Genomic DNA, 26,594 nt, shown 5'->3' with positions numbered 1-26,594 from the left:
ATCTTGCTAATTAAATAATTGTAATTTTTAATTACTTTTCATTTTGTTGTTAAGCTCGATTTTGCTGTAATCGAAATAAATCGTTAATTTGAAAACTCTAATATTGTAGGTCTGGTTTTTTTCATACGACATCATCACATACACTCTGCATACTTACTTTTGTGACTAAGTGTTATGTAACATGAGAGCTAGCAAAGAACAAAAAATTCAGCTTTATTTCTCATCATTAGGATCAAGTAGTAATAATGAATAATGCATGTTTAAAAGCATCTTTGATGCAAATGATATTCTCCTTTATCATGAATAATACAAATGATTTATTGATATAACTGATATTTTCCACGGAAACCCAAAGTAACTGCAAATAAGGCTTTTCGCCTTAAAGCAGAAATCGTTTGTGCATTTTGTATAAAGATACAATAAAGATACAAAAAAAGGGGGCATTCGAATATTTGAACGAAAAATAATAAGCTAATACAAGAAAACACCATAAATCAACAGAGATGCGGCAAGTTCATTTTCCACTTTTTGAAATTCCAGAAATCATCAACGAACATATCCAGAAATAACCTTTTCACATTTCTCGCAGAGAACTCTTACGACTCCCACTATATTTCAAACCCTGTCTAAGAATGAAATCATGTGTAAACCTGAACAAGATCAGATCTACCGAAAAATGGGCGCAACAACTAACAACCGAGCTATTCATTATCTTCTTTATGCTAATTCACGATTCATAGCTTCTGTGCCATGATGATTTCAAAATTATATGCATTTAAACTATATATTGGCATCTGAATTAAACGAAGTTCCAACTCATAGGAATGCAACACGTGACGATTTATCGTAGAATAGTAAAGCCAAAAATAACATTTCATTTGACGCTCGTAAGGTTACAATGTTTGTTTCCGGCAATACGCCAGACGCAAATTCTGGAGACGATTCTTCGCCAAATCAGACACGCCTCTGAATGTTGGCTTTCATCCAAAATTTGCAGCATGACTATTGGCTGCAGAAGAACCATGCGACTTTTTAAGATCTTACATACTGTTAAGTATAAACATCGAGTGGATTATTATTATCTCTGAATGAGTGAAAGCGAACTCAGCAAAAATATTGACTGAAAGTGTTTACACTCTGAAACGTTTTTCTGGATTTGGAGACTCGAAGGACACAAGGTAAATTTTAATAGTACAGATAAATAGTAGAGCTAATTTATCTCTTTTTCCTGAAAAGGTGGAAGGAAGGTTTTGTAGACTCCTGTTGAAGAATTCGGTGAAATCAAACGAGGCAATAGAGAATAATTTTATCTGAAACTAATTTTACGATTTACGTCATATCTTGTAAGTCCTGTTCAAGATACTCCAACCCCCTTTTTTCCCCCAACTCGCTGTGTTATGGTTACATGAATATTTCCCGTTTATCAATATCTGAAATGAATATCTAAAGGTCCAAAGCACATGTGATAGAACAGTTTTGATATTTAACTACTATTGGGCAGTAATATCAAATCTGTTGTTGTTTGATGAAGAACAGTCACGTCAAACTCAAATTACGATAGCTGCAGAACAATAAGTTAATGCGTATGTTAATGGGGTATTTAACTTCATGGTCTTAACAGGTGACAGGTCCATTCGCTGTACAGGAATGGTTATTAAAAGCTCATTAAAAATGAAATCTGTACTATTTAAATAACTATAGTGGAAATCCTGTAATATACTGTATTTAATGTGACTACTATTGCCATTTGCATTTTAGGGTATCGCTTGTTATGTACTGTTTAATACAGGAGCATAATCCTGCATAATCATCGATTCTAATGTGCTCGAATATTAAGTTTGGTGACGAACACATTTGTTTGATCAGTAATGATGCGGCATTCGTTGAGTAAGTAATGTTAAGTAACACTGTAGGCTATTACTTCAATTTATGAATGCAATTTTTTTTACATAAAGCCCCAGAAAGTACTACATAGTATCTTCTAGAAACCTACATCTAAAAAACGCGTCATACTCGCTGTTCTACTCAAAATATATTCCGATCTAGCTGCAATATTCTATACTTCATCTTCCGTATTATTTGAAATATTTCTGTGCTTAAGCAAGATTAGGCCACGAATAAACATTCGGGCATTTATGTGGGAATTTTTAAATTTGTATTTCATGTTTAAATCATACCATGATAGACCCATTAAGAATTTTTTCAGAAACCATTAACTTTACTGACAGAAGTTCTAACCGAACTAAACTAAATGCCACATCTAATATTCGAATTAAGCTTTCAGAAATCAATATTTTCAAAGAGAAATAAATAAGGTAAATTTTTGACAAAAATTTGTGCTATTTTAAACAGAATAGTTTCATGATCATGATTGAACATGTAAAAGAAATTACTGTTTAGAATTTTCTAAATAATTTTTTAACTTTGTGCTTCATTTTTATTTCAATTATAAAATTTTTAGGCAAGGATTCTCAGTTCTATTGTTAATTTTGATAAGGTTCCCCATATCATTCTACAGTTTGAATAAAATAAATATATAGACGCTTGGCTGAAAGAGGCTTGTATCATATTTACTAAAATTATGTTACTTCTGCATCTGAACAATAACTGTTCATTTCGAGATTTATTTGTGAGGGTAAATGAACCTAAATATTTGCTTTTCATCTGAATATTGAGAACGTAAGTCATATTTTTGATTCATCGTGTAGATTCAAATATCTTGCATCTGAGATACCCTTTACGGACGAGAATGGAGTTTATTTTATGTCTATACTACTCAGGAACAGGTTAAAGAAATATTGTTATCATAATCTGTTGACCTCTTCTTCTAAAACAAAATGAAGAAGACAAAATGAACGTTCTTCCGCTTTAAAATAGATGCCACTATTTCAAAAGTCTTTAGAACTGATGTAAGACTCCATTTTTTTCCCCTAACTTTCCTTTAAAAAAAAATCGAGTGGGCACAGTCAAAGAAATAATAAATTTAATTGTTGTCTATTGTAAATAAAATGAGAAAACATTTATCAGATTCTTTTTTAGTTTTCATATAATCGAATGCAAAATTTGAATTTTCTTGTCACGATATAATCTGTGATCATTCGTCAAAAAGATTTTCACAGTCCTTTGTCTGGAATATTTGCTATTTCTATCTTGGTTTATTTTTCTTTTCGAAACTCAGTTATTTGCAGCTTTAATTAATTTAATAGATATTGTATTTACTAATTAATTTGATGGTGACAACTCAGTCTGAGAAGTATACATTGAGTTTCATTGTATACCCAAGAAATTCCTTCATATTTTTAATGTCGGTTGCTAATTCTCCTTTTAATTTCAATTGGAAAAGTTTCTAAAAGTGGTAAAAAGCTTGAAATATTATTATCCAATTCTCTGATTATTAGCTCGACTTTTTTACCATTGCATTAATTTTTCTCTAATGGTAAACAAATGAACACTTTGTCCTTGTAATCTTAAATTTAATTCATTTAACTTTCCGAAAATATCAGCTAAATATGCTAAACACGCCAACCATAATTCGCTAAATAAACATTTTTGCAACTGAAATTCTGAATTACAGTGGAAAATTTGAATTGCTGATCGAAGTTCAGAAAGACAATTTATAACTTTGCCTCTGGATAATCACCTTACTTCGAAATGCAAAAAACAAAAAAAAACAAAAAAAAAAAAAAAAGCGTTTCCTATTCACTGCCCATCTCTTGGCATAAAATCGTAAATATGAATTGAAAGCTTGGCTTTTAATAAAGTTAACAATCTTCACAGCTTGATTCAAAACGATTTTCAGGGTTTCGGGGATTGTTTTAGCTACTAAAGATTCGACCTATTTTCACTTAAAAAAAATCCCCGAATTGCACAAAAATGGCATTGCGCACTCTTTTAACTTTATCTATGTACACGTCGACCTATTTTCACTTCAAAAAAATCCCAGAATTACACAAACTTGCACTGCGCACTCCCTTTACTTTGTCCGTGTACACATCGATATATATTCACTTAAAAAGTCAAAGGAGCACCAAATTCTACAATATAGGCAAACAAAAAATACATAATCTCAATAAAATACATTTTAAACCAAATAATAAAATAACACAAAAAAAGGAAAAACATGTTATTCACTTAATCTATTAGTTATTCATTTAATCACTACCAAAAGCAAATATTCACTTACCATGATTTTCGAGTTCGCTTCGTACACCCAGAGCCACCTAAAAATCAAAATATCAATCATATCAAATGACGTTTTTCACACCAGGTACTCTTTCTGATCGAACGCTTCACATAGTGACCATCTGAACCTTTCTTCCTACAAACCCATTCAAATCCATCTAAACGGTTTTAACACACAACCACAAAAACGCTTACAAAACATACCATGATTCAAAATTTCCCAGAATCATGCACCCGATTACGTCACAATAGGGTTTCCATAACATTCAACTACTCAGTCTATCATAAATGAAACAACAACTTGGCGATAAATCAAACAACAACTTCGCCATAATACAAGGGGTACCTTAAAGTCTACTCTACCCAAATTCAGTTTCAGGGTGGGTGTGCGACTTTCTTTATTTGAGAAAGAATACCGGAATGTTTTTTTGTCAAAGCCCGAGCTCCATCACTATGTATGGCAATGCACTTATTCCAAGGAATATCATCCTCGGACATAAAATTGTCAATTACTTTGAAAATTTCATTTGCAAGTTGTTCTATCATGAACGGATTCACAAAATAGATACTCTTGGCAAATCGTTTATCTTCTTCGAAACGTATGTAAGCTAATAATTGAACAAAGTTCGTTATATCCGTACTTTCATCCAACTTTATTGCAAAATACTCATTGTGTTTTATTTTTTGAATAAGCTTCACTTTTATAGAATTTGCCATTCGTCAACTTACTGTACCATTTGATGACGAAATATTATTAAGTTCATTAGCCACGTTTTCGTTGAATAATATTAAAACGATATCTTTAGCTGCTGGTAAAATAAGGATTTCTCCAATAGTGGGAGCCTGCCCAGGCTTGACAATTCTTAGGCTTACTATGTGACTAGCTACCAAAGCTTTTTCAGTTGAAGTAACAAAACCATTCATTACTTGTTTACTATTTTTGAACTCCGATAATTTCCTCTTAAAATATCTTCAGATTTATCCTTTAAATTGGGGTGCTCAGATTCAAGATGTCTTTTAAGAAACGATGGCTTTATGCTTTGATTGGATAATAGTTCACCGCAAACAACACATTGAGGTTGAGGACCCATTTCATCTCCATTTCAAATAAACTCAAATGATAGTAGATTGTCCTTGGATCCATCACCCGTTAGTCATCACTTTTCCGCTTAGTCACTCCTAGTCAATTTTCCATTTTGAAAATCTAGGTTTCTTTTATTATTTTTTCACAAATATTTAAATGCACAATATATTAAGAGTTCTTCCAAAACAAACGATGATACTCTCAAATCGCATAGAAAAGTAAGGAAAACGAAGCAACAAGAAGCTAAAATACCTGCTGCTAGAGACAGTAAATCGACGTAAAAAATTATTCTAATTAAAATAGAGTAATGTGAGCCCGGAAATAGTGAGGACATAAATTATAGATATGCTAATAAATCGATCAACTCTAAAATAATGATTAATATGCTGTTATCTTTTTATAGGAACTTATTTTTATTTCCTATTAAATACAACATTCCTTTCTATTACTACTTCTGAAAACATCATTTATTACAAATTTTGTTTTTCCTATGGCTAAAAGAATATTTTATGAAAATGAAAATGGATTATTTTATTAAAATCTGCGAGCGGCTATTGACCCTGAACAAAGCTCAAATCGCATAAATTTATAACTCTTAGAGAAAAATAAACTTAAACAGGATATTGTGGTATGTAATTTTTGAATTTTATAGTTAAAAATATTTTGCTTCTTTGCATACCACCTATTTTTTTCTTGCGTACCACCGGCAGAGAATCGCTTGTTTAGACCAACTGCCGCATGTTTTGAGTAGAGGTGGTCATTCGAGTCTTTCATTATTTCGATTCTGAAAAGAGGTCTGAGAGTCAAAGCAATATCTTAGATGTGAATGAACTTTTTATTACGCACGAATAAGCATTTCCTATGTATGGACATATTTAAGCGTACGAATGTTAGGGTTCTGATTCCCTTTCCCATAAACATCGGGAAAAGAGACAAATCTAAAAGTTTCTAAAAATATCTGCGAAAACATTTTTATTTTTTATGCATTGATAAATCTTTTCTGGTCTCATAAAGGTAAAATCGTTTTACTCTATCATAAAATAGTGGTTCTAAATTAATATTCAAATAGGAATTCAAAATAGGAAGAAAAGTGGATTTGCGAAAAGGATATCTCGAAAACTCCTTTTGCTGCCATTCTAAGTATGTAGCAAAATTTATTTCCCGAATATTATTTACATTCTGTTAAAATATCAGTTATTCTGTCCCTTTTTGTTGCCATTGTAATAAAAGAGAAAGAAAGACGACTTTTCTAAAGCCACTAAGAAACTTTCTTGGATTTAAATACTTAGTCAGTTCCTAGAATACTCAGTCCTAGAATTATTGGTTTGGTTTATTTAATTACGGCAAAGCACACTAGGGCTATCTAGCTAGGGGTAAGGGATGCTTTCGTGGAGGACTTTCTAAGGGAAACTGACTCGTATACACGTTACACATGAGGTAAACCACGAAACCGCCCATGCATCTAGCCCGTTCGCGGGCTTCGAACCTCGGACCGAACTACCAGCGTTCAGCGACTTTACCGCTCGGCCGCTGGTGGGCCTCCTAGAATTATTGAAGTCCTAGAATCAGTTTAAATCGTAGAATACAAAATTTTAATAGAAAATGAAAGAAATACAGCCTCTGAAATGGAACAATTAAGTGTTTTGGAATTCTTGATTATTTTGCTAAACTTTGAAAGTGTTTTAATAAGTGGAAAAAAAAATCTTTTAAAAAATTGTGGGTCATTCATTATCCCGCTAAATGCTTTCTTCTAAATTGTAAATAAAAAATAAAAAGATATATATATATATATATATATATAATAAGTAAATAAAAATTTGTTTAATAAAAACTCACCAAGTAATTTTAAAAAATCTAACATTCTTTCGATATTCAAGCAAAACTAATGTAATGTTCGGAACTATTGCAAAGTGTAAATAAAACACTGGCTCGTACGCATTCTTATTTAAGCTCAGTCTGTGATCCTATAAAATTGATTCAAAAATTCTCATTCATCCACGTTACATCTGACCGTCATACAAGGCACCGGGGGAGGGCACCAATTGAAAATCACTGACCTAGCGTTTTAGTTCAATAAATTATGTATTCAATCACTTTAATGGAGTTTTATCCCTTCAATAATTTATCAAATTAACTTTCTTCGTAACTTGGCAATAAATTTAATACAATTAGCTATAATGTCTTAAACTAACGGTATTCAAGGAGTATTTTATTTTTATAGTATATTAACGTACGTTTGATACAATTTTGTTTATCGCAAAACATTTTCCGCGTTCATAATAGAGAAAATTTTTAGTTGATGTCGATTTTCCTTACTGAGAGAGTTGCAGTAAAGAGCGGTTTATACAGGTGATAAATACGTTAATAAACAAATCAATTTTAATGAAGATAAATTTTAGTTGTTTTCTAATGTCTAATAGTGTGTATAGGAAGCCAGAGCCTTCTGTTTAAGGGCTCCAGGGAAGCCTTCTGTTTAGGGCTTCGACCGATGCTGTTCACTGAAATTTTAGAGCGTTTGGAATAATACGTTTTATGTTTTATTCCGGTCGTCCGTTGGGTAATTATTAACAATTACTAAAACCTTTCAAAGTAATAATAATAAAATACTATCAGAAATGGTGATCATGAAGTAAATTGTAGTCAATAGAAATTGTTAAATACTTGTAGTTACTGTACTTACTTAAATACCTGTAGAAGAAAACTGTTATTATTACTTCTGTAGAGCTTTTTCTGGATTTGCCTACGCTATCATATCTTAGCGTCCTTGAAAATGGAGATTTCTTAGGTCTTTCAAAATCCTTATCTTAAATTTATGAGTATTGGACAGAATCTTCATTGCTTCTCATCTCTCGCCAGAGAAAGTAGAAAATGTTGTAATCGAGATATGTGATACTTTGTTTTCGAATTCGTTAAACTAAGAGGAAAGCATTGGGCTTCGGTTAAACTGGTCTTATCTTGATTGTATTACGTTTTTATACTCTTTCTTTCGTGAGTATAGCATTTTTTTTTATGATGTACACTAAAACATTTTGGTCTGTTAGACTGCGTTTCACAGTAAGTGTTACATTTGATGTTTTCGTGGGACACATTGCTTGTTTTGTAGCTTTAACTTTCCCACTTTCTTTAAATGACTTAAGTTATGTAAGCTACGTGTCTTTCCACATTTAGCTGAAATGATGTTTTGTACAGCTGGAGCTGAGCTATCAACAGCATCTGTGTTTCCCCGTTTGAACTAAAAAGTGAAAAATAAAAATTCTAAACTGCAGTTCCTACTCCATAATTTGAAACTCTGTGTCTAGAGCAGCTTAAAAAAACATTATTTCCCTTTCTTTCTTCCTTCTTTTCCGAAATGATCTCAACTGCTTTTCTAAAATTCAGTTTCGAAATGTTGCCAGCTCATTAACTTTGATTTTTAAAAAGTTAAACTTTGGCTACTTTTTCATTTTATTTTTCTACCGTTTTAAAATTTATCTAAACTAAATAAATGAAAAATCCTCGAAAGTTGGTCTTTCTTTTTCTTTTCTTTATTTCTTTATTTATAACGAAATGCTCTAAAAGAAGCATTTACTGACGAACAGAACCTTCAGTTACAATATATGCAGTATGTTCTTCTGATAACACGTTAAATTGCATCTTTTTTAATAGTCTGGTTTTGAAGTACTGTTAAATTGTGTTTAGATGTAAACTTATGGTTGGTGAAAAAGCTGTATCATATTTTGCTTCATATGTTTTTCACAGATGAGGGGAAAAGAAAGAAAAAGAAAAGAAAGAAAGCAGTATCATTGACGTTTAAGTTCCAGTTTATCGAATAGCAGTATTTATGACAATTTTTCTGTTTCCCCCCCCCCCTCCAAAAGCTTAAAACAGATCTAACTACACACTAATAATATGAGGTTATATAACTACATATTAATAATACCACGTGTTAATAGTTTTACCGATCCATACATTCGAATGCATGCTAATTTTCGATAAATTATGTATATTATATAATATGTTTTGGCCGTAGATATCCTTATTGCTTTTTTTTTTCAACATTGTATATTGATTACGTTTAATGCGAAGAAAATAGCTATCACACGAGCACAATTTTTTTAAAGTTATATTATTAAACAGTATACTTTTTAATAAATTAAATTTGTATATCGATATTCATGCATAAAGAATTGAGCCCAGAAATTTCATAATTTCGATACTTAATAAATTAAAATGAAGTTTGTTGTACGACTAGTAGTACAAAATAATGTTGTGAAGTATGAGTACGAATGAAATACAAGAAGCATTTCAAAATAAGAGCAGAATTTAAAAAAGAAATTACTTCGATATACGAAACTAAGAAAGGTTATCCAAACTATGGTCTGTCGGGAAGTCCCACAGCCAGATCTTTCAGTAAGTGGCTAATAGGAATTTGTGCAATTCCGACTGCTATACGAATCTCACAGCGAGATTCTATGCTATTGATAAAATTAATTTGAAAGTCCATTGATGAAATTGTGATCAATAAATCTCACTCTTGCACAGTAGCGAATTTGAACACGTGAAGAGACCTGAGAAGAAGGCTAACCTATTCCACTCACCTTCCTAAACTACCTCACACATGCTTTATGAGATTGAGATCTGGAGATGCATGCATTAGCATCAGTAGCATGGATTTCAAAAAGTTATCGTCACCTTAAACGAACGTGTATATTTATCCGCAATAGTTTGCTGAGTACAGTATTATATTCGTGCAAAATTTTGAAATGTTCGTATATGCAATAAAGTAATTTTTTGCAGTTCGTTACTAATCGAGGCTAAACATAATAACAATAATAACAACCACCATCTATATTAATCACTAAAAGCTTGATTTTTCTATGAGTAGCAGTAATATCTCCTTTGCAAGCTTTGGCCGTCTTAACCTTGTAACGCTTTATCAAAAAAATTCAATTTTTGAAAAACGCTTACTAAATACATCACATCTTCTGATACAAATTGCCTTTCAAACAGAAATGAAGCAAAATGTCCAAAAAGCCATCTCTTCCTATTTTATTGGGAGATACTCAGTTTCTTACCACATTTCCCTGTTCCACGATAGATCACAGAACCTCTCAGATTTTAATTTTAGCCTTTACTTCGGAAATTATTTTCCAGGAATAAATAAAATTTATTCAGTTAATGAAAATTTAACTGTGCAAATGTCCTTCCCTACACATCTGTGGTTTTCAACATAATTGTTTTATGAACCTTCATATTTAGGTATTATCCCATCGACCGTTTCCAAGCCGCGAGATTTAGCCCAGTTATACACTACCTGGCATTGAAAATGCAGCACCAAGAAGGAGTGGCCATAAAGTGATGAAGCCTGGCAGACAGAGAGAGACAGCAATGAACAATATTTTATATTTATTTTGAAATGATATGCATAATGCAGAGCGAGAATAGCTTCGGTTCAGTAGGTTGTAGGACCACCTTGGACGGCGATACACGAAGCAACACCTCTAGGTACAGGGTCAATGAGACTACGGAGGGTGTCCGTAGAATAGCTCTCCATTCCCTCTCAACCGTTTGACACAGTTCTTCTTGAACGCGGTGATGGCAGTGTCTGCAAATGGGATTCAATCCCATCCCAAATGTGTTCGCTTGCTGAGTGAAAAGGAAAGAACGGAGACCAAGGCAGCATCTGTACATATTGCAAGAGCACGTTGGATGATGCGAGCAGTGTGTGTGGTCCGGCGTTATCCTGTTGATAAGGGGCATTGTGCACTCCCTGAAGGTAAGGGAGTGTTACTGGCCGCAGCACATCATCCGCGTATCGTTGGGCCGTCATAGTGCCCTGAATACGAACTAGAGGTGACCTGGAATCGTACGCAATTGCGTTCCAAACCATGATGCCGCGTTGTCGCGCGGTGTGGCGTTCCACAGATGCTTCCGGATTAGACCTGTCTCCATATTGACGCCACACTCGTACGCGATGACTGTCACTGGAGAAACAGAAATGTGACTCATCTGAGGACATGACTCTGTGCCATTCCTTTTTCCACATCGCTCGAGTCCGGCACCGTTGCAGACGTTGGCGTTTATGATGTGTGGTCAATGGCAGTCTTCTTAACGGACGCCACGAGTGCAGGCCACTAGCCACCAATAGACGGCAAATGATTCTGGTTGATATAGGAATATCCAGCGTATCTTAAACATGCTGCATAATGGAGGTAGATGGGGCTTGAGACTACGCAACCGCTTGCGTTGATTCACGCTTGCTGATGGCACTCTGGCTGCACCGGTACCCCTCGAACTTGCTACATTTCCTTGTTCCAACCATTGTCACCACAGCCGGTGCTCTGTGAACGTGTCCAGGTGTGTGTCAGCTGAGATGTGCCGTATGAACCAACCTGCCGTTCTCAGTCCGATCACCGTGCCCCTCGTAATATCATCTGCCTGCTGGAACTGTCCCCGTTGACAACGGCCTGGCATTCTCTGCTATTACACGCGTTCTCTGAGACAAGAACAAAATTTATACGATGATTTCTTTAGCAGAAGTAATGGCACGAATATTGAACATTCTGGCAGGTTCCTTCCCTTGTAACCTCTTCAACGTGCGCTGGAGAGCTGCGCATTTCACATCATCCGCATAACTCGGTGACGTGCATAACTTGGTGACCGTGAAATTTGCATAATTTTCGGGCCACTCCTTCTTGGTATTGCATTTTTTAATATATAGCGTGACATACCCATCACATTTACGCTTTCATTTGATGTAACACGATTGATAAGCTATCTTTTATTTTTATGAACAAGAACATAAATTTAATTTAACTATCATTGCTGTATTTCCCCTCGCATTTGGGGGAGAGGGTGATTAAAATTTGGAACCTGCCAACTACAGAACAGCAACCGGATAGTTATTTTCCAACTTATGGGATCTTACCATAAAAACAATGTGGGCGTCAATGAACACAATAAGGTCAGCTGAATATGATCACCAAAATATTATCAGATTGGAGCACTTACTTGCGGGAAGTTTGTATTCGTAGCAATCTAAAATACAGAAAATAGTAGAAAATAGAAGAAGTTTACAAAACCCTTTCTAAGAATAGCAGAAACTCGGCGGTTTGAATAATGATTGTTTAGTAAATAATCAGGTATCAATACCTTCAGAATTCCTTAGGAACGATCGGTGGAACTTTAGCATTGTTTCTGCCAACTTTCATGGTTCAATGGTGACTACCTTTCTCGGTCAATGGGATAATAAGTAAGTACCTTAAATTCTATTTGATCTGAATTGTCTTAATCTACTGTAGACATTTATAGAACTTCCATGAAAATTCAGCCAATGTTTAATGAGTTAATATTTGTATACAATTCGTTTCACATCAGTATATGATGCATTACTAAGTTTATCCACACAATAGTATGTGCATTCATTATTAATTTTATTTTTCATCGTATTTAAAAGTACGTTGATAAAATAGGGTCTTTCCTTCCTTCGTGAGGATTTTCTTAGAATAAAAGTGAGAGAAAATTACAAAATGAATTAGCCAACGAACATAAAATTTATAATATCTAACTAAGCATTAATATATTTTGCATCAGAATCATATTTCAGAATAGTTCAGTATCCTGAATCATGCGTTATAAAGTGAATTTAAGTCAATTCAGGTTCTTTGAGATACCGTTAACGAGCAGCTCTAAAATCTCCCGGAAACTGCCGTTTGTTGCGCGGTTGCCAGGTGTGCAAAATGCAAAAGCCGGGCAAACCTTGAAAATTTAAGCATCAGCCAAAGAAAAGTGTGAGAAGTGACGCTGATGATTATGATAAGAATGAAATTGCAATAATTGCATCCTTTTTTCCTAATAAGTACCGCTTCTACAGTACGTCAATAAAATTACTTTTTCCATTGAAATAATTAAAGGTTCTTAAGGATTTGAAAGCTTCGAACGACGTGAAAAGTATGATATGAAAGGATATGAATTTTCGAATCTGGAATCTTTTTGAAAATTTGCGGATACGAAGCTTAGAATGTTCCATTTTTAATTAGGGCCCTACGTAACCTAAAAGTATTAGCGTATTTAGATCAGGGTCATAATAATTGGCATACAGCCAAGCATTTAAACTAAAAACTTAACCTTTAATATTTTTATTTCTCCCTTTCGTTACAGAAAAGATAGTTTATTTGTTACTTAAATGCTATTCTGCTTATTATTATAGATATTGAATATTTATTCGTACCAAATTATGCATTTGTACATTATGACAAGAGGTTATGAAAGCGCTTTCAGGTAAGGAAAGTGCGTTGTACTTTCGGCTGAGCATAGGTCATGTTATTATTATTGTTGATATGTAGCTACTGAAGTTATTTTTGCGAAGATGTGAAGATAAATTAAATTATTTATTAAATCATTATTATTAAATCAAATTTAAGGAAAAATATCGAATAAAGTGGTGGTCTTCGTGATGTTCTTAAAAAAATTTGCAAGTTTGTAATTTGTATTTGATTTTCTTTTTTATGAAAGAGCTAGTGATTTCCATTTTAAGCATTGTTCGGGAGTGGCCGAACCTGTTGGTCATTTAGCCGTCTAATCACCTAGAGTGTACTGCTCAGCGATATATGTAATTTAAATCTTAACTCCTCTGTTCCGTGCCATCAAAGAGACAGAGTTCGATAAGATTTCAAAGTGCTTAATAGTTTTATCTGGAGCTCTGCTGTGAAGGAGTGAGCTATTTGCATGGATGTTTGTAAAGTTTCCCTAATGTGTAAAGTAAATGTAGGTAGTTTTCTGTTGGAAGTTCTGTAAAAAAGTCGTCTCTTTCCCAGGATAAATACTGCCTTAAATTACCTTACCTACTTGCCTTCCCTGTGGCGCGATTGGTTTGCGTTTGCGTAAGTTTTACTTTCAACAAATACAAATTTTTCTGAAGTTTTGGGTTATATTTTTTTAATATCATTTGTAATTGGTTGTTTCTTTTTATCTGAACTGTGATGGGATTGTAATTTTTGTTACTTAACATGCGAGCAATAAAACTTATTTTTTTAAATTAAGTCATTCAATGGTAAGATAAAAAGGATAAGTAAAAATCAGCTTATTGTTTTATATTCCAAAATATACATAATGATTATAAGGCTGATAATGCTGCAGAGAAAAGATCGGTTGAAAATTTTGCATTGTTGTCGTATTTATCTTAATAGTAGTCTGCGCAATATTTTGCGATTTTTCTGTGAAAAATATAACTAGAGTATACGCTAAAGTATTTAGTTAGTTAGGTATTTGTTGTTTAAAATGTCTGCCTTTAAAAATATGTAAAACAAGAGGAAGGTAGCATATTTTCTAGAAGTTCAAAGACGGGACTATTCAAATTGTAATTATAGTTAATTACCTGCCAAAATTAAGAGATAAACTAAAAACAAATATGCTGACTGATCAAAGTTTTCAAATATCCAATGATGTAATTATTTATATTAATTATCTGCAACTGAACGCAAACTTTCACTTTCCTGCATAGGTTAGCGCAGTGGTCCCAAATTCAAATTTCCCGGGTACTACATGCACGGTCTGAAAAGAGCTTGTAAGGTATTTCTACCGCCTTCTTAGCATGCCTTCGTGGTGTAATAGCCAGGAAGCTCGGCACGTATTCGAGAGGTCTGAGGCTCGAATCCCGGCGAGGGCATTGCTCACTTTTTATGTCTCAACATCAAAAATCCTAATATCTCTACAGTGGCGCCCGAACTAAAAGGGTGGTGGATGATGATTCTCCACCACCAGAATTTGGCGATTGAGTCCCCTAATCCCCGACTGCCCTTTAAAAAGAGGAATATATAAGGTATTTCTCCCGCCTTCTTAGCATGTCTACGTGGTGTAGTGGTCAGCACGCTCGATGCGTATTCGAGAGGTCCGAGGTTCGAGTTAGGGCGAGGGCATTGCTCATTTTTCACATCTCTTCTGCTTCGAAATAACCAATTGTCTGTAAATTGGCGCACGAACTAAAAACGGTGGTGGGTGATGATTCTCCACCATCAGGATTTGGCGATTGGGTCCCCTAATCCCCAGTCGCCCTTTAAAAGGGGGTGTATATAAAGTATTTCTCCAGCCTTCATAGCATGCCTTCGTGGCGTAATGGCCAGTTCGCTTGCCGCGTATTCGGGAGGTCCGAGGTTCGAGTCCCGGTGAGGGCATTACTGATTTTTCATCTCTCCTGCTTTCAAAAATACCTAATGTCTGTGCAAGCTGATGGTCCAGAATTTTTTAAATAAATTTTTAATTGACAAAATCTGTGATTTTAAAAATGTATTAATAAAGTAAAAAAAAATAGTTTAAATAAATTTTAAATTTCGCTTACCAAGTATTTTAAAACATACTTAAATAATAGTAATATCACAAAATGAAAAAATTCAAGCCTATTGAATTTCCATTTGAAATCTAATATCTGCTACCTCCAAAATATTTTTGTTGATTACACTTTGTAACTGAAATATATCGACAACTAATATTAAAGTTTCAGAATTACATTTATTTAAAACTAACAGAAGTCTTCGATGCCAATTAAGTTAGATTGAGAGTAATGTATCTAACAACATAGAGAACGACACCGCTGTAATCGTTCTCTAATAATGATGCAAAAATTAAGATTCATATTCATACATTTTTCAGTCTGATGCGATATGGATCGCACATAAAAAATTTCGATAGAAAAATAAACTAATTCATTATATCAGCATCAATGGCATGCAGTGTTTAATGATTTTCGTCTTTCTAATCAAATAGTCGTAAAAGCTCAAGTTCCATCCAATATTTCACCTATATTGAACTTTAGTCGATTAAATGTGGCAAAAAATTGGTGATAATTGATCACAAATAAATAATGCGAACAAGCAAACACACAAACAGACATTCTTTTTATATATATTAGAGTTTGTAAAGATTACAAATTTTTGATTAACAAACTACGATTTGAAAGCGAGCAGTAGCAACACTTTTCGAAATAAAGCATTTTTTTTCTCCAATGCGCAAGACTGTTGCCACTCGGAAAAATGAGTGCGAAAATTGGTGTTTTCAGAATTTTTAATTAATATGTCGGCCGATTAAAGTCGTACAAAGATGGAAACAGACGAAATGGCTTCCCACGAGTTTTTGGAATCGAGAATAATGTATTTAATGTTTGGCAATGCTATTTTTATTTCATTGTAAAACTTAGAAATTTTTTATTAACAAACTCTACGATTTGAAAGGGAGCAGTGTCAACACTTCTCGAAATAAAGCAGATTCTTATCTTTATCGTGTGAGACTGTCGCCACTCTGAAAAAAGGGAACGAAAATTAACGTTTTCAGAATTTTTAATTAATATCTCTGATCTTAGCTTTTTTTTATTATTTTATTAAGTGGACGTCGACTACTTCAAGGACCCAAAAACGAATTGTAGAAAGTTTGGTGACGTTATCTTTTGTAGGGACTGAGTTAATCGCGAACAAACACACAGACTTTCTTCATTATATATATAGATTGTTCTGACATATTTAATTAATCATTAAGTTACATACTTATATTTAAACTCAAGGAAATTATCAAAACTGTCTTAATTTTTTCAGAGAAAAGTTTACAAGTAGGACGAAACTTGAGAATAAATAATGACAAATGAGCTTCTCTTATTTATTAAATTTTTATTACACGCACAAATAAAAATACATATGTTTGTATGTATATAATTATAAACGTCTTTTATTCCACACTACAGCCTAACACTTGATGCCGTTTCGAATTTGATAAAGTTAAGCCTCCAAAAGAAGTTACTAGAAATTATTTCCATCACGTATTGTATATGCTCAGCAGTCAATCGGATTTTTTTCATATTAATTTTTAACTTTGAAAGAAAGCTCTTCAAAAGGTGTTCCCGAATAAAGAGGTTATGCTTAGTGTAAAAGTTCATAACTAATTTATTTTTTGACAAGTGCGAATAAAAGTCAATAAAGTCTATTTCTCCAAATCTTTGAATAAGGTCTATATCACGCCCTAAATTAGTTACCTCTACTTATGGGTTTTCTGATGTCTTATTCCCGTTAGTTTTTAATGGCATTGAAGTGTAAACTCTGACTTTAAATAATCAAAATTTTGAAGTCTTTTAATTGTGTATTTGCCACAAATTCATAAAAATTGCTTCGGGGCCGCCAATTTGAGACCACTGGGTTAGCATATGATATACATGTTGTGCAATGGATGCAAGTTGATATTCGGGTGTGCAAAAAATTAGTGTAGTTTCTGAGAGAGATCAATATATTCATTACGTATGGCTCAAAGGCATTATTTAAGTGAAGGACAAATATGGCGGTTAGTTGGCAGACTCAAGAGGGGACAAATGGATGCCGTCCAATATTTAAATATCTCTCAAAATGTCATTTCATGAACTTGGAACCTTTTTTTAGAGCAGTGAATCAGTTAATAGACAGCCTGGTCAAGGGCAGTCCAAAGAACAACTGCATCCCAAAACCCTTTTCCGTCACTATCGGCTCGAAGAAATTGTGAAGCGACAATGAGATAGTTTGTTTACGCTCTAAGCTGCCACAGGAACTCGAATCATGTGTTGCACTTGTATGAAGATTTCACAAGTTTAATCTAACAGATTAAAAACTATTTTTGATATAATTAGTTAAAAACTAATCAGGTTAAAAACGGACAGAGGTCTGATAATCTGGGTAGGCATCACGTTGAACAGGTGCGCAGACTTTCATGTCTTTCAGACTTTCAGCTGCGAAGCACAAAGAAGAAAGTTTTAAAACCTGTGTTCGCCTTTTCAGGAGTGCAGCTGTCCTTTAGTTCTTTTATAATTAACTAGTTAAATTAAAAGTAGTTTTAAAAGTTCAAACTAGTCAAAAAAGTCAAACTTCTTACAAACTTGTCAATCTAGTTGCGAACAAATTTATCGAACTGTAGTTGTAAACTAGTCAAATTACTTTGACTAATAACAACTAGTTTGGCATAGAGCTATAGGGACTTTCTTTGACTGCCATAGGGACTCATTAACTGCTTGTTTTCTAGTATGAGCTATATAATTTTTAGAGGGGACAATACCCCCAATAGCTTTTTTTATAAATATCAAATTTCATTAAAATGTGTCCATTAGTTCTGGAAATATGTAACCAAACGTGAACATTCTAATAATTGTTAACATCAGTGCAATTTAAAACTGATCCTCAAAAAGGTGTTGGCCCCATTATGCAAACTCAACCCTTATGAAGTCTGAACTCAACGATATGAAACTGACTACACTAACGACCGCCCTGGCCTCTAAGTTTTTTGGCGACAAACTGACTTAATCGCTTCTCTTAAACTTGCTGACTCACATAAAGATACTGATACATTTATGAAGTGACATCATTAGATAGATGTCCTCTTCTGAGCTACGTGCAATTTCTTCTTCTTTAGCATAAATATGGATCTCAGAAGGACTCTTACCCCAAAGCATACTACACTTTCAATTAAGTAATCAGTACCTTTCCGATTCTGTTTCTTAAAAATATAAAATTAGAACTAGGAATAAAATTCATGCTTTAGTTTTTTATACTCTTAACAGCCAGACCTGGACCTTTGTCTCTTGCACTCAATGGCTAGTAATATCGTTTAACGTCTCAATTAAAAAAATACACCGAGCTAAAATGCAACCAAGCATTGCGGTTTTGATCAAGACGTAGTCAAGGGTGTGTCCAAAGACAGTGCCTGGTTCTATCCAATTTACCTTGACAGAATCGGATTAAAATGAAATGAAGTATTATATAAACTAATATAATAAAATAAAAACTACTAATTGGAAGACTGGCAGAGAAGACTGGAAAATTTTCTTAACTTACTTTTGCTATTAAAATATTCAATTTACTGCATTATTATTTGGATTTGTCACCATTTCATTATTAAGAAATAAAGTATAAATTATTTTTAAGTTTTGAAAATTTTATAAAATAAAAAATAGTTATTTTATGATTTTTAAATAAAATACTATATTATTCAAAACTCATAAAAAAGCTTTAAGTTTCTTTCTTTACTTTGTCTCCTCAAATGCCTTACTTTTCCTTCCTTGTAAAGGGCTTACCAGCGGCCGAGCGCTAAAGTCGCTGAACACTGGTAGTTCGGTTCGAGGTTCGAATCTAGCGAACGGGCTGGCTGCATGGGTGTTTTCGTGGTTTCTCCCCATGTGTAACGTGTATACGAGTCAATTTCCCTTAGAAAGTCCTCCACGAAGGCATCCCTTCCCTTAGCCAGATAGCCCTCGAGGCTTTGCCGTAATTAAATAACCTAATCTAACCTTCCTCGTAAAAGAAGATTTCATTTAGATCAAATAAAATATTGAAAAAGAACTTTCTATTTACAAGCGCTTTTCAGTTATCCGAATATGTTGTTTAGGGGAAGAAATATAAACTTATATTTATATATTTTTAACTTTTTGTTGGTGTAAATAATGTGGAACAGTAAAAAGTACAATTTGTTTTAAGAATAGTATATGTAGTATGTATAGTGTATGTAGCATGTATAGTGTATGTAATATGTATAGTGTATGTAGCATGTATAGTGTATGTAATATGTATAGTGTATGTAGCATCTATTCAATTGTAATATGCTGTATGAACCAAAATATTATTGTATGACAATGTACTATCTGCCAAGGCCCTTGTATGACACTGTATTTTAAATGTAGTATGTATAGTGTATGTAGCGTGTATAGTGAATAGTATGAACAGTATATGAAATATATGTAGATTATCAGACAATGCTCAGCAAATATGCCATTAATGGAACCATTAATTACTTTAACCATTAATGGAAGAGAAAATTATGTAGTGTTACCTTCTGTTCTTTACTCCGTCATTTCTGAACCATACAAAATTTTCTTTTTCTTTCTTTAAAATAGATTATACAAACATGGTCATGTTATCCTAATTCTCTCTCATGGTAGAGAATGTTTGGGATAAAATATGAAAAATTTACACAGATAAAAAATAATATTTTGGTTTAATTTTATTATATAAAAACGAGACTGTAAGTTACTTTTTAGAACTTGCGTAAACCAAAACTAATTCCATTGTTTTAACGTAGCTAAAACAGAAATCGGTCGTGCGCTTAAGCAAAACAAAACACAAAAATCTGTATTTAATCTGGGCGGAAGGAGGGACGAAGAAAATGATTCGTAGTTTTTCCCAAGGGAAGTAAAAGCATTTATTTCTTTTTAGTCAGATAAGCTTTGTTAAAATAAAACATAACAAACCAGGAAATAGAATTCCCTATTTTGCACTGCAGTAAATGAGTGTTTGGCCTTCACGAAATGACAACCTAATTCTTCCGATTTTTCAAACATTCAACTGCCTTTCACAAATCTAATATCTTTGAAAGATGACTTCTGTGTGTTAATATTTGCGGAGGAAGTATTCTCGAAGTAATCTACCCACCCCCTTAAAAAAAAGCCGCCATGTTTTGAAAATGATTTATTTATACTGACTTATATCTGAGAAAGTTTTGGTCCGGGGAATATAATTTGACTATTCAAGGCCATGTATTGCGCTAGCTGTTCAGACCACCGCTAGCCCGCTGCCTCAGCTAAGTGCTGATTCTTATTCCATGTGTGAACTTGCGAGGATATACTAAATGGATCTGTTATCTTAGTTCTCAAGCTCGAAAGGGAGAACAAACAATAAACCATCACCGTGTCACCCATTTAATCTATTACATATGTAGCTTTCTGCTCGTCCAAATGGAAAATGGTCGTTCTTAACTGCGAATAAATCTAAGTAACATAATATTCCTCAAGGCCCGTGAGTCAGGTAGAAAGAGCAGTTGATTTTGTTAACATTGGGCGTCTTCTCTTACTATGCTCGCAGTCGAGTCTGACTTCTAAAATGGCATTCAGCTTTGAATATAAAAATACTTGTGCTGTATAACTCATATTAATTGCTATAAAGGTTTATAATTACAACTAGAGCTTAATTTTTTAAATTATCTAGAAAGATGGAGCCAGTGACCGACCTACAGCCATCGAGATCCAGGGCAGAAATCTCCCTGGGGATCTCCTTTGTTGGAATGATCACCATACGTGTATATAACTAACATTTACTTAATTAAAATTAAATAATTGAAATGATTTGGAAAACAAAAAACTTTAAGACTAGGGAAAACAACTTGCATCTAGCAGACAAACGTGTATTTAAAAAAGCTTATTAATCTGCCATTTTTATGTTTAAAAAAATGTTTTTAACTTTTCTGCCAATAAAAAAAAGTTAAAACTGTTTTTTTCTTTTGAAATTTTTTTATGCATTCATCAAAATTAATGTTTTTAGTTACTGCATTTTCAACGAAAAAGGTTGCCAAACCTTTAAGTCTTACTTGACTCATCGTTGATCGAAGACAGACTTCAGCTTCAACTTTGAAGTCTCTCAAAAGAAGCCTATGAAACACATGCTATCAAAAAATGCCATCAGTGTCAAACATAGGTTAGGGACTGATTTTTGGAAGCCCTTTTCCACAGTAAACGTTAACGCTTTCAATGCACACCACTTTTTAGCTTCGGCCTTTTTTATATTCTTACACATAGGTACATATAATTAAAAATTTAAGGTTCTTCGAAGCCCGCCACTGTTCAGAGGTTCGGAACGGTCTTCCCCCCCCCGCCCCTGTATTGAGCCCTAGGGAAGAGCCATCAGAAACAGTGAAGATAAATAAATAAAATTATAATAAAACAATAAATAACGAATTGAAATTAAGTTACATGTAAAGAAAAAAATTCTCAAAAATTAATTTAAATTCATAAAAAATAGAAAGATTGAAATAATATTTGAATAAATGAGTAAAATAATATTAAATACTAAAAACCGTTCCATTAATTATAAAATTTCTGGTTATACCGCTACTCAGATATAGAACAAAGCACCGGAGCACATCATGTTTGAGCATCTAACTGGAATTATGATTTCGCACAAAAACTCGATGTACCAGAATGTGGCTCTCGGTTGAATATAAGCCCTGATTACGATCCATGCTGGTAACGCTGTTGATAGTTATTTATATGTTCATAAATTCAAAGTCTATGTTTTGCTAATCATAAATTTAATTAATGTGCAGTTATCTATAGTTTTATCATTTTTTGAAATGCTGGGGAAGCAGAAAATTTATGAAACTTTAGACAAAATTAAATTTTATTTAATGTTGTTTCTATTATTTACTGTCTGTGGTAAATTTTTTATCAAAGCATCATATCAGTCTACTGCTAACTGCTAAAATTTGCTATGACTCCGTCTAATTTTGACTGTAAGTAACTTTTGCGAAGTAACTAACTGTTCAAATTTAGACTGGCATGAAATTGAAGTTTAGTTGTAACGTATTTAAAAGTTAATTTTCTACTGCGAAACAAATGAAACTCTGTTGGGAGACCTCACGCAAATGCATACCTGCATTCAATTGTTAGATGGTTTTGCAAATAATCAGATAATGGAAGAATTTATAATAAACATAAATAGAATAACTTCTCAGGAGCCATTAAATGACAGACTCCCGATGTAAATCAACTCATTCCATACGTGGAATTCATTCTATTCCTGTATATCATGCTATCCGTAGAATACGCAACATAAATCTTGTCAGATGTGAAATTCCCGAATTACATTAATTCCGAAAACAGAGTGACCTTCTTCCTTCTTGCAGCATCAGAGTTACAGTGAAGTCTGGCTGTCCCTCTGGCAATCCTCATACAGGTTTTATTGTCAGAATGAATTCCTTACACGAGCTGTACTGCCAGAGTGAAGTCTTTACACGCTTCTTAGCAATGTATCTGTGTGCAATCTTACGACAGCATCAAGACTGATGACTCAAAAATGTATATCTTGAGTACGTTGTTTATGGGAGATTATTACAAATTATTGTTTATGGGAGATTATTAACAATGCAGATATGGCTTGAAGTAAATTTCATTATTAGTATGTTTTATTGCGAATTTCATCCAGAAACTTCGGGTGTTAGTGTAATCTTTAGAGCAAAGTAAGAATGAAATACGTACATGTTTCAGAACAATGTTTCTGCATGGATTCTCTCTATCATTAAATCTCAAGTGCGTAACTATTTCTTATGTTATGATATTTATGGAGGTTATTAAATCAGCAAAAGTGGAGGTGACGTAAAATGCACGTTTGTCTCTGCTTATCTTCATTATTAATATGTAAGACTGAGAATCCCATTTAGAACCATCCAGGGTTAGAGCAACCTTCGGTATTGACAGCCAGAGTGAAGTCCTTGTATAAATGAGAGTCTGTGCATAGATTCTCCCCACAGCATCAAGATGATTCTGGTGCATAATTATTCCGAGTCCCGGCGATGGCACTGCACATTTTTCACGTCCCCTGTTTCAAAAATTCTTAATGATTCTACAAATGGCGCCCGAACTAAATGGTTGTGGACAGTAATTTATCGGCACCAGAATTTGGCGGCTGGGCCCTTTTATCTCCAGTTACCATTTAAAAGGGAGATTCTCTAAGGTATTTTCCTCCTCCTTTTCGCTCGAGAGGTCCAGGCTCGAGTTCCGGCGAGGGCATTGCACATACATCTCCTGCTTCGAAATAACCTAATGGTTCTACACTATAAATAAATGAACGAAAATCATATTTTAATGGTAGATTATAAAACAAAAATTGCACGTATTTTTGGAGGTAAATAATTTTTAGCATGCGAAAAGGATCAGGATATCCTAAGTGAATTCTGTGATACTAAATGAATTGAGAGAAAGTAAATTTTCGGAATATGAATTTGAAAAAAGGAGCAGTGGTTGACTTAAAACAGATGATTTTTAAATATTAACTTTTTTTTATTAAAGAAAAGCTTATACATAGCATTCTCTGTGTAAATAATTTATTAATCTCCATATTATAATTTAATTTAGTAATTAATAATTTTAAAAATATGATTTAAAATGCAGAAGCTGTATGTGAAATTTAGATAAGTTATAACAAAATGAGACAGGTGACAAATTCTAATAAGAACTACATTAAGTTATGAAATGCAAGATGAGAAGAATGAAGCATAAGAGGAAAAGGATGAAGCTCAAGATCAAGATGACTGTTCAAAATAAGAACAAAGCCAAATGTAAATAAGCATAGCAAGTGGCATTAATTACAGGGGATGGTGGTGGTGGTGTATTTAATTATGGCAAAGCACACTAGGGCTATCTGCCTAAGAGGAGGGATGCCTTTCGTGGAGGACTTTCTAAGGGAAACTGGCTCGTATACACGTTACACATGGGGAAAACCACGAAAACACCCATGCAGCCAGCCTGTTCGCGGGATTCGAACCTCGGACCGAACTACCAGTGTTCAGCGACTTTACCGCTCGGCCGCTGGTGGGCAATTACAGGGGATGAAAAGCAAGACTGAAATCCTTGAGCAACAATAATGAAAAATAAAGACGGAAGATAATGAGCAAAAAGAGCAGAATTATCGACACATTGTTAGATTACGTGTCCAAATGCAACGTCCAGATGATGAACATAAATATTCAAAATGAATGTCTAATGCTTCATATCTAGAATGATGGATCATGAAAATGTTAGAAGTCTTAAATTTAGTTACCTGAAATCTTCGAAGCATTGAATTTAATTATCATTTATGTGTTGATTAACAAGTCATAAATGAAAATATAATTAAAAAATTACAAATTATTCTAGTTCACTAAACATAAGTTATAATATTAGGCAAAATATACAATCACACACATATATAATCATTTCCTAGAAGTCTGACATTTTGAGTAATTGGACAACAAGCTGTTTTGTTACTACATGCACATGCAAAAACTTTCGATTACATTCATGATTTTACTACAACTTTTATCGCTTATTTTAACACACTATTAAACTGTATGCATTTCATGTTACCTCAGACGGTGTGAGCTGATTTATTCTGCATAGTTCATGTCAACGAAACCAATAATTTTATGACCTTAAACTGTTATTTTTAAAATACAAGTGCTTATGTTGATTAGATTCCAAGAAAGGCCATATTAGCTATAAATACGAGTTATCTAAATCCTTGTCGTCTAGTCAATGACTGATATGAAGTTGTGAATATTTAACCTACATTGGCTTGCCCCTTTTTAGTCACCTTGGGAAACAGCAGCTGGGTTTCAGCTTCGTAACACTTTCTGTATAGTCAAATATAACACAGAGGGCGCGTGACATACGATAGAAGTTCAACCGCGACCGATGCAATTTTTCCCAGTATACAGTTTTATTCAAAATTCTTAAATTATATTCTTAAATTATATTCTTAAATTGTATTTATTTAGAAATGTTTAGGAACCTATTTTTCATATTTAGAAGTGCATTAATAATTATAGAAAAGTAAGCAAATTATTTAATATGTATTTTAATATTGATTTAAGGAAATAGTTTTATAAGTAGGGAGCAGTTACATGAAACAGCCAATAAGCTCACTCCGTAGTCAAACGATGAGTGTTGTTTTCTACTCAGAGAGCCGTGCAAGTCAAAATAAAAATAAAATTACTATTGTCATCTACAAGATAGCCGTTTGGGCCTTTAATTCAATAAAACGCAACACTCATAAACACTTAGTAAATATCAGGGCCAAAATGAAGCAGACAATACCAGTTCTATGTTAGAGGAATAGATCAAGAATTCGAGGAAGTTTCAAGTCTTGCGTCACGGAGTAGTATGGAAGACGCATAAACAAAGCCTCGTCGAGAGAGTGGCGCGATTGCCTGAGGTAAAATGGAGAGGGGAGTTCAAAATAAATTTTAATGTGAAAATGATAAATATATTTAGGAGAGCCCAGTTATAAGATTTACCTCAGGTGTTTAAATCTGTCAAATTCTAAGAATTTTTGTTTGTTTTGTTTTGTTTCAATCCAGGGGCCACGCAAATACTCGGAATCAGGAAGCGATTCATCAGGATTGGTCAAACCCATCGGCCTTTTCAGGGGCCTGATTTTCCGAATAGAGCAGGGATTTCCAACCTTTTACCTTGCAACGATCCCCTTTAAAATATCGGGTTTCTTCAGTGAGCACCGTACATTTTTCTCTGTAACATACGGTATACAACATAATCATAATATAAATAACTTCAGATAAATAACTTAAAGAAAACAGAATAAGAACATAAACAAACGTTTTGAAAAAATTATGTATCATATTTTATTATATTTTGTATTATTATTACTTTTAATTTTAATAGTATAAACGCTGTGCAGAAATCAAATTGTAGATTCTAATGCCACAGAAGCTCAATTTTAATTAATTTAATGACTGCGCTCTTGATGTATTGATGCATTTTTTTTAATATTTGGCATCAAGCTGCTTAATTTAATTCTCCGATCATCTC

General features: G+C 33.6%; 1 protein-coding gene and 1 long non-coding RNA gene across 2 annotated transcripts in view; one reads left to right on the top strand and one right to left on the bottom strand.

Annotated features, from left to right (window-relative positions):
• Window positions 1-4,415, bottom strand: part of LOC118191674 (uncharacterized) — a 29,835-nt gene extending 25,420 nt beyond the window's left edge. Inside the window, exon 1 of the long non-coding RNA XR_015039109.1 lies at window positions 4,184-4,415. This is a non-coding gene — a long non-coding RNA (uncharacterized LOC118191674). The remainder of the gene's footprint in view (window positions 1-4,183) is intronic.
• Window positions 1,033-26,594, top strand: part of LOC118200099 (uncharacterized) — a 210,591-nt gene continuing 185,029 nt past the window's right edge. Inside the window, exon 1 of the mRNA XM_085809573.1 lies at window positions 1,033-1,178. The gene's annotated coding sequence lies outside the window, so the exon portion shown is untranslated. The remainder of the gene's footprint in view (window positions 1,179-26,594) is intronic.

Source organism: Stegodyphus dumicola, chromosome X2, assembly GCF_044657685.1.
Source record: "Stegodyphus dumicola isolate Sdum_Otavi_A_Nest chromosome X2, ASM4465768v1".
NCBI classification, from domain to species: Eukaryota; Metazoa; Arthropoda; class Arachnida; order Araneae; family Eresidae; genus Stegodyphus; species Stegodyphus dumicola.
The sequence above is the reverse complement of the archived record's forward strand: the minus strand, read 5'-3'. Positions and strand labels throughout refer to the sequence as shown.